This window comes from Emys orbicularis, chromosome 20, assembly GCF_028017835.1.
Source record: "Emys orbicularis isolate rEmyOrb1 chromosome 20, rEmyOrb1.hap1, whole genome shotgun sequence".
Classification (NCBI taxonomy): domain Eukaryota; kingdom Metazoa; phylum Chordata; order Testudines; family Emydidae; genus Emys; species Emys orbicularis.
The window spans coordinates 19,293,922-19,306,556 of NC_088702.1; positions in this window are offsets into that span (position 1 = coordinate 19,293,922).

Here is a 12,635-nt window from a genome sequence, read left to right on the forward strand (position 1 = left end):
TTCTCCTGTTGGAAACATGGACACCTGCAGCTGGACTGCACAGAGATGGACTGCAGCTTTGGGCACGTTTGCACAGGGGAGAACCGTGCCCGACTGCCGCAGGCCACCAAGGTCACCGCGCCCGTAGTTGTCGGAGAATGCCGGACGCGGGCGCGGGCCCTGGTTGACTCTGGCTGTGGCCAGACCCTGGTTCGCCAAAGTCTAGGCCTCCAGGCGGACCCCCGCCTGGGAACCATCCAGTTGCAGTGCATCTACGGCGACGTCCGGCCTTACTCCAGTGCCCGAGTCCAACTAACCATGGATTGGGTCACGCGGACGATGGTGTTTGGCCTGGTCCCGCAACTTGCCTACCCCGTGATACTGGGACAGGACTGGCCAGTGTTCTCTGGAGTCTTTCATTCAAATGCCGAGGAAAGCCCCAACGTCACCCCAGCATTGGAGGGGGACTGCCGCGAGGACCCCACCGAGGAGGCAGAAGAACCGGACCCTATTAGACAGGAAGGAGCACCCGAGGACCCCCCGCCTGCTGATGACCCCAGGGTCGACACTGACTTCTGCCGGGACCAAAGGGGAGACCCTGCACTTAGTCGGCCATATAAGCAGCTGTCGGCTGTGGATGGCGCTCTGATTGATCCAGGTCGAGCCCAGGTCTGGCCCCATTTCGAGGTACACCACGACCACCTCTATCGGGTGGACCGAGATTCCCTCACCAGAGAGGTCCAGATCCAACTGCCGGTGCCTTGGTTCCACTGCCGCACGGTGATGAAACTCGCCCATGACGTCTCAGCTGCAGGGCACCTGGGTCAGGAAAAGGCCCTTGCCTGAATTCTGACCCGATTCTTCTGGCCCGGGGTGCACCAGGAGGTATGGGAGTATTGTAGTTCCTGTCCAGAGTGTCAGCTGGCTGCTCTCCCACAGACGGCCCCGGTCCCCCTGATCCCCATGCCCATTGTGGAAACTCCGTTTGAGCGAGTGGCCATGGATTTGGTGGGACCGCTCCCGAGAAGCAGGGCAGGGTTTCTGTACATCCTAGTCATCGTGGACTATGCTACCCGTTTTCCCGAAGCCATCCCGCTCCGGAGCATCAGCACCAGGGCCATCGCTGAGGAGCTCATCAAGGTCTTTGCCCGCATAGGCTTGCCTCAGGAGATCCTTACTTACCAGGGCACCAACTTCACCTCCAGGCTGCTGCGGCAGGTGTGCAACCTCCTGGAGATTAAACAACTACGCACCTCCATTTACCACCCAGAAACCGACGGCCTGGTCGAACGGTTCAAACGTACGTTGAAAACCATGCTGTGGAAGTTTTCCCCAGAGGACCTGTGCCGATGGGATCAGTTGCTCCCGCCTCTGCTCCTGGCCTTCCGTGAGGTAACCCAATCCTCCACGATATTTTCCCCCTTTGAGCTCTTATATGGCCGTCATCCGAGGGGGCTGCTGGACCTCATGAGGGAGATGTGGGAGCAAGCCCCGTCACCAGCCCAGGGCGTTCTGCAGTACGTCCTCCAGCTTCAGGGACGTCTCACACAAGCAGGATCTCTAGCTCGGGAGAATTTGAAGGCGGCTCAGGAAGCTCAAGCCCAAACGTATAAGTTGGAGGCCCGAGTCCGTGAGTTCGAACCTGGCGACCGGGTTCTGCTCCTCCTGCCCTCCAGCGAGTAAAAACTACTGGCCCGGTGACAGGGGCCATATGAGGTGGTTCGGAAGGTCGGGCCGGTCACCTATGAGATTAAGCAGCCGGACCGGCGAAAAGGAGCCCAGCGATACCATATTAACCTCCTGAAGCCCTGGCGAGTACGAGAAGGCCTTCTAATTAATCCCTGCCCCCCCGGACCCTGAGCTAGGACCCCGTGTAACCCCGACCGAGGACTCCACAATGCCTCATCTCAGAGAATCCCTGACCGAGGAGCAACGAAAGCAGACCGGATGCCTCCTGCAGGCATTCCCCAGAACGTTCACTGCGTAGCCGGGTTACACGACCCTCGTTTACCATACCATCCAGACGAAGTGGTGGTGATCCGGGAATCGAATAGGCCCTTGCCACATCGTATGCGGCAGGTTGTAGAGGAGGAAGTCCGGGCAATGTTGGCGCTGGGGGTTATCAAACCATTGCAAAGCGAATGGTGCAGCCCGGTAGTCCTGGTTCCCAAGCCGGATGGGATGCCAGCGCTTCTGTATTGATTTCCACCTTGTCAATTCCATTTTGAAATTCGACGCGTACCCAATGCCCTGGTTCGATGAACTGCTGGACCACTTAGGCAAGGCCTGCTTTCTCACTACCCTCGATCTGAGCAATGGATACTGGCAGATCCCCCCTCGACCCCGCCTCTCAGGAAAAGACTGCATTTGCCACCCCCACGGGCCTCTACCAGTTCACTTGAATGCCCTTCGGGCTCCATGGTGCCCCAGCAACGTTCCAGCGGCTGATGGACCGCCTCCTTCAACCTCATCGAGAGTACGCGGCCGCTACCTGGATGACATCGTTATTTACAGCTACCGTTGGGAGAACCACCTGCAACGGGTAGCGGCCGTCCTGAGGTCCCTGCGGGCAGCGGGATTAATGGCCAATCCAAAAAAATGCCGTATCGGGTGGCAGGAGACCACCTACCTTGGGTACACTATCGGGAGGGGACAAGTGAGACCTCTCGTGGGAAAGGTTCAGGCCCTAGCGGCATGCCCACCACAAAGCGCCAAGTCCGCCAGTTCCTCGGACTGGCGGGCTACTACCAACGATTCATCCCTGTAGGGGCAGTGTGCTGGGAGGGCAGCCGAGCCCTGATTAGGGGGGGGAGCTTGGCTGATTAGGGGGCCTATAAAAGCGGCCACCCAGATAGGCAGTGGCACAGCTGCGAGCAGCGGCACAGGAGCCGGCAAACAGGGCTGCTAACAGGGGAGTTTGAGTGGGAGTTTGCAGGGGGAGGTGGAAGGGGAGGCAGGAGGGCGCGGTGTCCCATGTGCTGTGTTTCCCCAGGTGTGGTGGGCAGAGACTACAGCAGCCATGAGCCAAGCAGCGGGGGACACAGTGCAGATGATTGCATGTGGCAGCTGCGGTATGTACATGGTCCTAGCGGGGGTGCCTGACCAGAGGTATGTCTGCATGAAGTGCCGCCTAATAGAGCTGCTGGAAGAAAAGATCCGAGGTTTGGAGATGCAGGTAGATACCCTGGTAGAGTTTAGAAGGGGGTTCGAGCAGCTAATGGAGCAAAGGCAAGGAGTGGCTGAAGGGGAATGCTCAGGGGTACAGATGGAAGCAGGGGCTAAGGTCTGTGAGGGGGGAATGTCGGGGGGAGAACAAGGGCAGTGGAAGCATGTGACCGTGAGAAGCAGGCCAAGGAAAAGGAGGGCCAGTGAAGGAGAAATAGAGCTCAGGAACAGGTTTGGGTGTTTGGATAATGAGGAAGGGGTGCAGCAGTTGGTAACTGAAGGTGGGAGGGTGAGGAAGAAGAGAAGAGCTGCTAGTCCCATAGAAAGAGAGGAGGAGTTGATGGAGACCGCACCAAATCTGGGCCCCGGGAGGATACAGGATGGCATAAGGGGGATTATAAGGGAAAATAGGAATGGACAGGGGTTGCGACTAGAGGGAACAGGGGATAGATTAGTAGATCGCACTGTCACCAGGCAAAGGCAGGTTTATGTGATTGGGGACTCCTTACTGAGGAGGTTAGACAGGCCTGTGACCAGGGCGGACCCAGAGAACAGAAGGGTGTGCTGTCTACCGGGTGCTAAGATACGGGATGTGGACCTGCGGTTGAAAAGGATCCTAAAAGGAGCAGGTAAGAACCCCTTGATCATCCTTCACGTAGGAACGAATGACATGGCTAGGTTCTCGCTAGAGAGAATCAAGGGTGATTATGCCAGGCTGGGGAGAACGCTTAAGGAAATCGAGGCTCAGATCATCTTCAGTCGGATTCTGCCTGTTCCTAGAGAAGGGCAGCAAAGGGCTGACAGGATTGTGATGATAAATAGTTGGCTAAGGGAGTGGTGCTATAAGGAGGGCTTTGGGATCTATGGCCACTGGGAGGCTTTCGGGGACAGACAACTGTTCTCACGGGATGGACTTCACCTAAGTAGGGAAGGAAATAGACTTCTGGGAAGGAGGCTGGCTCATCTCATCAAAAGAGCTTTAAACTAGGAATTTGGGGGAGATGGTTGGGAGATGTCCAGTTAATCTCCACGCCAGATTACAATATTGAGAAGGAGGGTGACGAGATAAGAACGGATATAGCCAGGGGGAAGAGATTGGACATAAGGAGGAGGGGGGGGGATGGATACTAGACTAATAGGTCATACTGGCGGTATGGTGTCCGTACCAAATTGGATAACGAATGTGAGAGAGGCTAAACGGGATAAATTAAGATGTTTATACACCAATGCGAGAAGCCTAGGTAACAAAATGGACGAATTGGAGCTCCTGGTCCGAGAAATGAGACCAGATACCGTAGGAATAACCGAAACGTGGTGGAACGGTAGTCATGACTGGAGTACAGGTATGGAAGGGTATGTGCTGTTTAGGAATGACCGGAACAAAGGTAAAGGTGGGGGAGTAGCATTGTATGTCAATAATGAGGTAAACTGTAAAGAAATAATAAGTGATGGAATGGATAACACGGAGTCTGTCTGGGCAATACTCACATTGGGTAAAAAAACAACTAGAGCCTCCCCTGGGATAGTGCTTGGGGTGTGCTATAGACCACCAGGATCTACCCTGGATATGGACAGAGAACTATTTAATGTTTTTAGGGAAGTAAATACTAATAGGAACTGTGTAATCATGGGAGACTTTAACTTCCCGGATATAGATTGGGGAACAAATGCTAGTAACAATAATAGGGCTCAGATTTTCCTAGACGTGCTAGCTGATGAATTCCTTCATCAAGTAGTTGCTGAACCGACGAGGGGGAATGCCATTTTAGATTTGGTTTTGGTGAGTAGTGAGGACCTCGTTGAGGAAATGGTTGTAGGGGACAACCTTGGCTCGAGTGATCATGAACTAATTTGGTTTAAACAAAATGGAAGGATTAACAGATAAAAATCAGAGACTAGGGTTTACGATTTCAAAAGGGCTAACTTTAATAAATTAAGGCAACTAGTTAGGGAAGTGGATTGAACTAACATATTTACGGATCTAAAGGCGGAAGGCGCCTGGGATTATTTCAAGTTGAAGTTGCAGGAGCTGTCGGAGGCCTGTATCCCGAGAAAGGGAAAACGGTTCGTAGGCAGGAGATTTAGACCGAGCTGGATGACCGAGCGTCTCAGAGGGGTGATTAAGAAAAAACAGAGAGCGTACAAGGAGTGGAAGATGGGAGGGATCAGCAAAGAAACCTACCTTACTGAGGTCAGAGCATGTAGAGATGGAGTGAGAAAGGCCAAAAGCCGTGTAGAGTTGGACCTTGCGAGGGGAATTAAAACCAATAGTAAGAGGTTTTATAGCCATATAAATAGGAAGAAAACAAAGAAAGAAGAAGTGGGACCGCTGAAGACTGTAGATGGAGTGGAGATTAAGGATAATCTAGGCATGGCACAATATCTAAATGAATATTTTGCATCGGTCTTTAATGAGGCTAATGAAGGGCTTAGGGATAGTGGCAGCGTGACGTATGGGAATATAGAAGGGGGGATTGACATTACCATATCCGAGGTAGAAGCCAAACTCGAACAGCTTAACGGGACTAAAGCGGGTGGTCCGGATGATCTTCATCTGAGAATATTAAAGGAACTGGCGCGAGAAATTGCAAGCCCGTTAGCGATAATTTTGAATGAATCTGTAAAATCAGGGGTGGTACCGTTTGACTGGAGAATAGCTAATGTGGTTCCTATTTTCAAGAAGGGGAAAAAAAGTGACCCGGGTAACTACAGGCCTGTTAGTTTAATATCTGTAATATGCAAGGTCTTGGAAAAAATTTTGAAGGAGAAAGTAGCTAAGGACCTTGAGGTCAATGGCAATTGGGACAAATTACAACACGGTTTTACGAAAGGTAGATCGTGCCAAACCAACCTGATCTCCTTCTTTGAGAAAGTAACAGATTTTTTAGATAAAGGAAATGCGGTGGATCTAATATACCTCGATTTCAGTAAAGCGTTTGATACGGTACCGCATGAGGAATTATTGGTTAAATTGGAAAAGATGGGGATCGATATAAAAATCCAGAGGTGGATAAAGAACTGGTTAAAGGGGAGACTGCAGCGGGTCGTACTGAAAGGTGAAGTGTCAGGTTGGAGGGGGGTTACCAGTGGAGTTCCTCAAGGTTCGGTTTGGGGTCCTATTTTATTTAATCTATTTATTACTGACTTCGGAACCAAATGTAAGAGTGGGCTGATAAAGTTTGCGGATGACACAAAGTTGGGAGGTATTGCAAATTCAGAAAAGGATCGAGATATCCTGCAGGGAGATTTGGATGACCTTGTAAACTGGAGTAATAGTAATAGGATGAAATTTAATAGTGAGAAGTGTAAGGTGATGCATTTAGGGATGACTAACAAGAATTTTAGTTATAAGCTGGGGACACATTGGTTGGAAGTAACGGAAGAGGAGAAGGACCTCGGAGTCCTGGTTGACCGCAGGATGACTATGAGTCGGCAATGTGACGTGGCCGTGAAAAAAGCTAATGCGGTCTTGGGATGCATTAGGCGAGGTATTTCTAGTAGGGATAAGGAGGTGCTGGTTCCATTGTACAAGGCACTGGTAAGACCACATTTGGAGAACTGCGTGCAGTTCTGGTCTCCCATGTTAAAAAAGGATGAACTCAAACTGGAACAGGTACAGAGAAGGGCCACTAGGATGATCCGAGGAATGGAAAACCTGTCGTATGAAAGGAGACTCGAGGAGCTCGGTTTGTTTACCTTAACCAAAAGAAGGCTGAGGGGGGATATGATTGCTCTCTTTAAGTATATCAGAGGGATAAATACCAGGGAGGGAGAGGAATTATTTCAGCTCAATACTAATGTGGACACGAGAACAAATGGATATAAACTGGCCGTCGGGAAGTTTAGGCTTGAAATTAGACGAAGGTTTCTAACCATCAGAGGGGTGAAGTTCTGGAATAGCCTTCCGAGGAAAACAGTGGGGGCGAAAGACCTCTCTGGCTTTAAGATTAAGCTTGATAAGTTTATGGAGGGGATGGTTTGATGGGATAACGTGATTTTAGTCAATAGATCAATAACGTGCCATCGCTGGTAATTAGTAACAATGGTCAATGATCGGATATTAAAAGTTACTACAGTGAACTTTTTCCGGAGGGTCTGGCTGGAGAATCTTGCCCACATGCTCGGGGTTAAGCTGATCGCCATATTTGGGGTCGGGAAGGAATTTTCCTCCAGGGTAAATTGGCAGAGGCCCTGGAGGTTTTTCGCCTTCCTCCGCAGCATGGGGCAGGGGTCGCTGGCTGGAGGATTCTCTGTGACTTGAAGTCTTTAAATCACGATTTGGGGACTTCAACATCTGAGTCAAGGGAGAGAATTATTCCAGGAGTGGGTGGGCCAGCTTTTGTGGCCTGCATCATGCGGGAGGTCAGACTAGATGATCATAATGGTCCCTTCTGACCTTAAAGTCTATGAGTCTATGAGTCTATGACTCTTGACCAAAGCCAGCCCCCAACATGTGGAGTGGACCACGGAGTGTGACCGTGCCTTCAAGGCCCTCAAAACAGTCTCTGCCGCGAGCCCATCCTATACAGCTCCGACTTTAACCGAAAGTTCATCCTCCAGATGGACACCGCGGAGGTAGTCCTAGGGGCTGTCCTGTCTCAGGAGGTGGATGGAGAGGAACACCCGGTCGTATACCTCAGTCAGAAACTGTTTCCACGAGAAAGAAACTACACGGTGATGGAGAAGGAGGCCCTGGCAATAAAATGGGCCTGTGATGCCTTGTGGTACCAGATCCTGGGGGCCCCATTCATACTGGTCAGTGGTTGGCCAGAATGAAAAATAATAATATGAGGCTAACGTGTTGGTACCTGGCACTACAGCCCTATGCTTATACTGTCCGCCATAGGGCTGGTAAGGACCATGCGAATGCTGACTTCTTGTCCCGCCTGGGAGAGTTGGACGGGTCTGGCCCCTATGGATGGGAGCCAGCCTTGTGGGGGGGGGTGTAGCGAGGTGGTGGGATGCCCCGCTGAGGGACGAGCCTCCCCTAGCACCACTGTGGGCGGAGCCAGTGGGTCCTGCTCCGCCCCCCAGAGGTCACGGCGCAGGACAGGAAGTAGAAAAGCCCCGCTGCAAAGCTCAGTTGAAAGCCAGCCGCCGGAGAGGCCAGCTGCCTGTGGCCTAGCTCCGGGTTGGGGAACGCCGGCAGGCCACGGCCGACCCGAGGACTGGCTGGGGCAGCTGCGCCTACCCCTCGCCAGCTACCCCGAGGAGCAGCCGCGCCTACCCCTCGCTAGATACCTGGAGGAACCGATGGTGCTGGAAACCGCCGAGGACGCCAGCCAAACCCAGGTACCTTATGAGGGGGAGTCCGGAAGTAGCCCGTGTTATATCCTTGGGGGCAACAGTTTTAGGATGAAATCACTGGAGACACAGAGAGCTGTAAACTTTGTAGCAGCCATTAATTTCCACACTCAGAATTAACCAACAGCTGGCTGGCTGGTTATCCCCTAATAATCTAACTCAGTTGCCATAGCAACACAAGGCTCTGTTACCATGACAACCAAATACACAACATATCCCTCCCCCCTTAATAAGAATGTCCCCTAAATAAAACAAACACTAAACTAGAGAAGGAGGGTAGACTGCCTCCATTCCCGGCTAAACCCTGGGGATTATTTTGCCCCTTAACCGTGGGTTCGCCCTAGCTAAAGATCCAGCCAACGAGGAGGCCTTCTGTCTCTAGGTGGATTACGGCGGACTTCTGGTGTTGTTGCACTCAAAAGTGTCTTGGGCACAAGCCTGACACTGAGCTCAGGGTTCGTAGGGCGAATGAGTGAGGATGGGGTATCAACTTGTGCCGGGCAGAGGGGTATCTCTGCCGCTGGCAATAATGGAGGGAAAAGTCAGGAACAGGTGACTCTCAATTCAGTGTCTCGCCGGAGGTGGTGAAGTCAGGCAACTCAACTGAAGATGTGTCCTGAGGACTGGTATGACCTGGCAGCAACTGATCTACATGTCGCCACCAGGTGAGATCCTCTGCAGTCCGGACTGTGTAGGAAACAGGTCCCGTTTGAGCAATGACAGTGGCAGGGACCCATTTAGCTCCAGAAGTACAATTCCGAGCCAAAACCAGCTGTCCTGGGCTAAAGGTTCAGTCTTTTGCTCTGGGTGCCCGCCTGATGACTTGATCTTGCTGCTGACGTTGCACAATTTGTCGTGGTTCAGAAGGTTTCAGCAGATCAAAGCAAGTGCGTAGCTATCATCCCATCATTAGAAAGGCCGGGGATGCCTTGGTCGTAGCATGAGGTGTGTTTCTGTAGGATAGTAAGAAGGTGTCCAGACGCTTTTGAATGGATGGTTGTCCCCTTGCCGATTTCAAAGCTTGTTTCATTGTCTGCACAAATCTTTCAGCTAATCCATTGGTGGATGGATGATATGGTGCTGAAGTGATGTGGTGTATCCCATTTGCCTTCATAAACTTTTGAAACTCCTGAGAGACGAACTGCGGTCCGTTGTCACTCACAAGTTGTTCTGGCAGACCGAAACGACTAAAGAGTCCTCGTAGTTTTTGGATAGTACCCTCTGCAGTAGTGGACTGCATTATAGAGACTTCTGGCCATTAAGAATGGGCATCTACCACCACCAAGAACATGCTTCCTTCAAGGGGGCCAGCGAAGTCAACGTGAATACGTTGCCATGGGTTTTCAGGCCAGTCCCATGGATGTAGAGGTGCCCACTGGGGTGCTTTCTTCACACCCTGACATGACATACAAGCTCTTGCCATCTCTTCAATAGCACTGTCCAATCCAGGCCACCAAAAATAGCTTTGTGCAATTTCCTTTATGCGCACTATTCCACAGTGACCGGAATGGAGCTGTTCTAACATCTGTGATCTCAGCAGTGGTGGGATAATGACACGTCTTCCCCACAACAAACAACCAGATTGGATTGATAACTCCGTTCTCCTGGACATGTAGGTAACAAGGTCAGGTGAGACCAGAGAGGTTCGTCGAGATGTTCCATGCATCACCAAGTCCATAACTTGGGACAATACTGGGTCAACTCGAGTTGCCTTCTTTACCTGAGTAGCGGTGATGGGTGTATTCTCTACCTGTTCAAAGTAAAAGATTTCCTTCTGGGCACTATCTCGACGGTTGACTGGCAAAGGCAGCCTTGAGAGACCATCCGCATTGCCGGGCAGAGTGGATTTCCGATATTTGATTTCATATGTGTGCGCGGAAAGCAACAGTGCCCACCATTGCATACGACTAGCCACTAATGGAGGAATGCCGATATGGGGTCCAAAAATTGAAGTCAGGGGTCGATGGTCTGTGAGAAGAGTAAACTTCTGCCTGAACAGATACTGATGAAACTTCTGAATTCCGAAAACGATTCCCAATGCCTCACGTTCGATTTGGGCATAGTTAGTTTCTGCTTTGCTTAGAGTGCGTGACGCAAAAGCAATAGGTCTCTCTTCTCCTGAAGGCATAATGTGTGACACGACTACTCCCACTCCATAAGGTGACGCATCGCAGGCCAACTGTAGGGGTAAGGATGGATCGAAGTGCGTCAGAACTTCAGAATTTAGCAATGCATCCTTAGCTTTGTTAAATGCAACATCACAGGCTTCAGTCCACTTCCAGGCCTTGTTCTGCCCAAGGAGTTCGTGAAGTGGTTTTAGCAGTGTGGCTAACTGTGACATGAACTTTCCATAATAGTTCAATAGTCCTAGAAACGAGCGAAGCTGGCTAACATTACGAGGAGGGGAACCTCCACAATAGCCTTAACTTTGGCAGGGGCCTTACGAAGACCTGTAGGATCAATGATGTGTCCCAAATATTCCACAGAGGGCTGGAAGAATTCACACTTGTCTTTGAAGACTCGCAGTCCATACTCTTTCAGTCTTTGTAGGGTAGCCTCTAAATTCTTTAGGTGATCCTCCTCATTCCTTCCAGTGACCAGGATGTCATCCAGATAGCACTGGACTCCTGGCAAGCCACACAAGATCTGGTCCATAGCCCTCTGGAACAGGGCGGGAGCAGATGTTATTCCGAAGGGTAGGCGACAGTATCGATAAAGCCCCTTATGAGTCACAATAGTCAACAGCTCTTGGGACTTTTCATCAACGTGCATTTGTAAATACGCTTGACTCAGATCAATCTTACTGAACTTTTGTCCCCCAGCCAGGCCTGTGAAGAGGTCATGGATGCGGGGAAGTGGGTATTGCTCTGCACACAACACCGGGTTGACAGTGACTTTAAAATCACCGCAAATCCGGAGGGAGCCATCTTTCTTCACTATTGGAACACAGGAGTGGCCCATGGGTTATGGGTAACTGGTATTAGGACTCTATTTGTGATGAGTCGCTCCAGGTCCACTTCAACCTTCGGCCTGATGGCATATGGCACAGTTCTGGCTTTCAGATATTTTGGTTGACTGTCAGGTTTAATGTTCAATGTCACAGTGATTCCCTTCATACTTCCCAGATCCTCTCCAAAAACAGCAGCATGTCTCCTTAGTATAGTGGTCAGACCGGTTTCTTCTTAGTCACTCGGTGCACTTCTGCCCAATTCAGCTGGATCTTCCTAAGCCAAGACCTACCCATTAAGGCTGGGTAATTACCTCTCACCACAAACAGTGGCAATTTAGCAGCCTGTCCATTGAGCTCCACCTTAACATCAGTAGTGCCCAACATGGGCACAGCTTCTCCCGTATACATCTTCAGCACTGTTTTTGTTGCTTGAAGCGGAAGATGCTGTAGCTTTTCTTTATACACAGTTTCTGAGACCAGCGAAACGGCTGCACCGGTGTCCAGTTCCATGCGTATAGGTTTGCCGTCCAACAACGGGGTTACCCAGTATTCATGTGAGCCCACTGCCAAAGACAAAAGGTGGAGTGGCTCTTCTTCTTGTGAGGAGGTGTCTCCTTGGTCAGCCTGGGTCTGCGCTAGGGTATGCAGATTTCCCTTTTTCGTCGGCCAGACCACAGGCCTCTTTTTCTTTTGTTTACAGGCACAATCAATGTGTCCCTTTTTACCACACTGTCGACACACCAGGACTTTACACCAGCATTCTGATGTAGGGTGATCCGGCTTACCACAGTGGTAACATTCCTGACTCCCCACAGTTTTGTGGGTAGGTTCTTGTAACCAGGGCTGGCTCTGGCTTTTTGGCCGCCCCAAGCAAAAAAAAAAAAAAAAAAAACCATGCGGCGCGACCGGAGCGCGGGTTCAGGGGGACCGGCTGGGGGGTGGGGAGGGGGAGGGAGCGGGTGGGAGAGAGAGAGAAGGGGGCGGCCAGGGCTACAGCAGGGGCGCTGCCACGCGGCCCCTCCCGCTGCGCCGCTTCCTGCCACCTGCCGTGAGGGCTCCGCTCCGATCGGGGGGGAGGGAAGGAAGAGGACTGCACTGCAGGGTGCTCTGGTTCTCCGCGCCACCGCCCCCTACAGGGCGGCCGGAGCGGAACAAGAACAAAAACAAAAAAACAAAAAAACAAAGAAAAAAAAGCGGCCGTGCCGCCCTAGGATTGGGCGGAATGCCGCCTTGAACA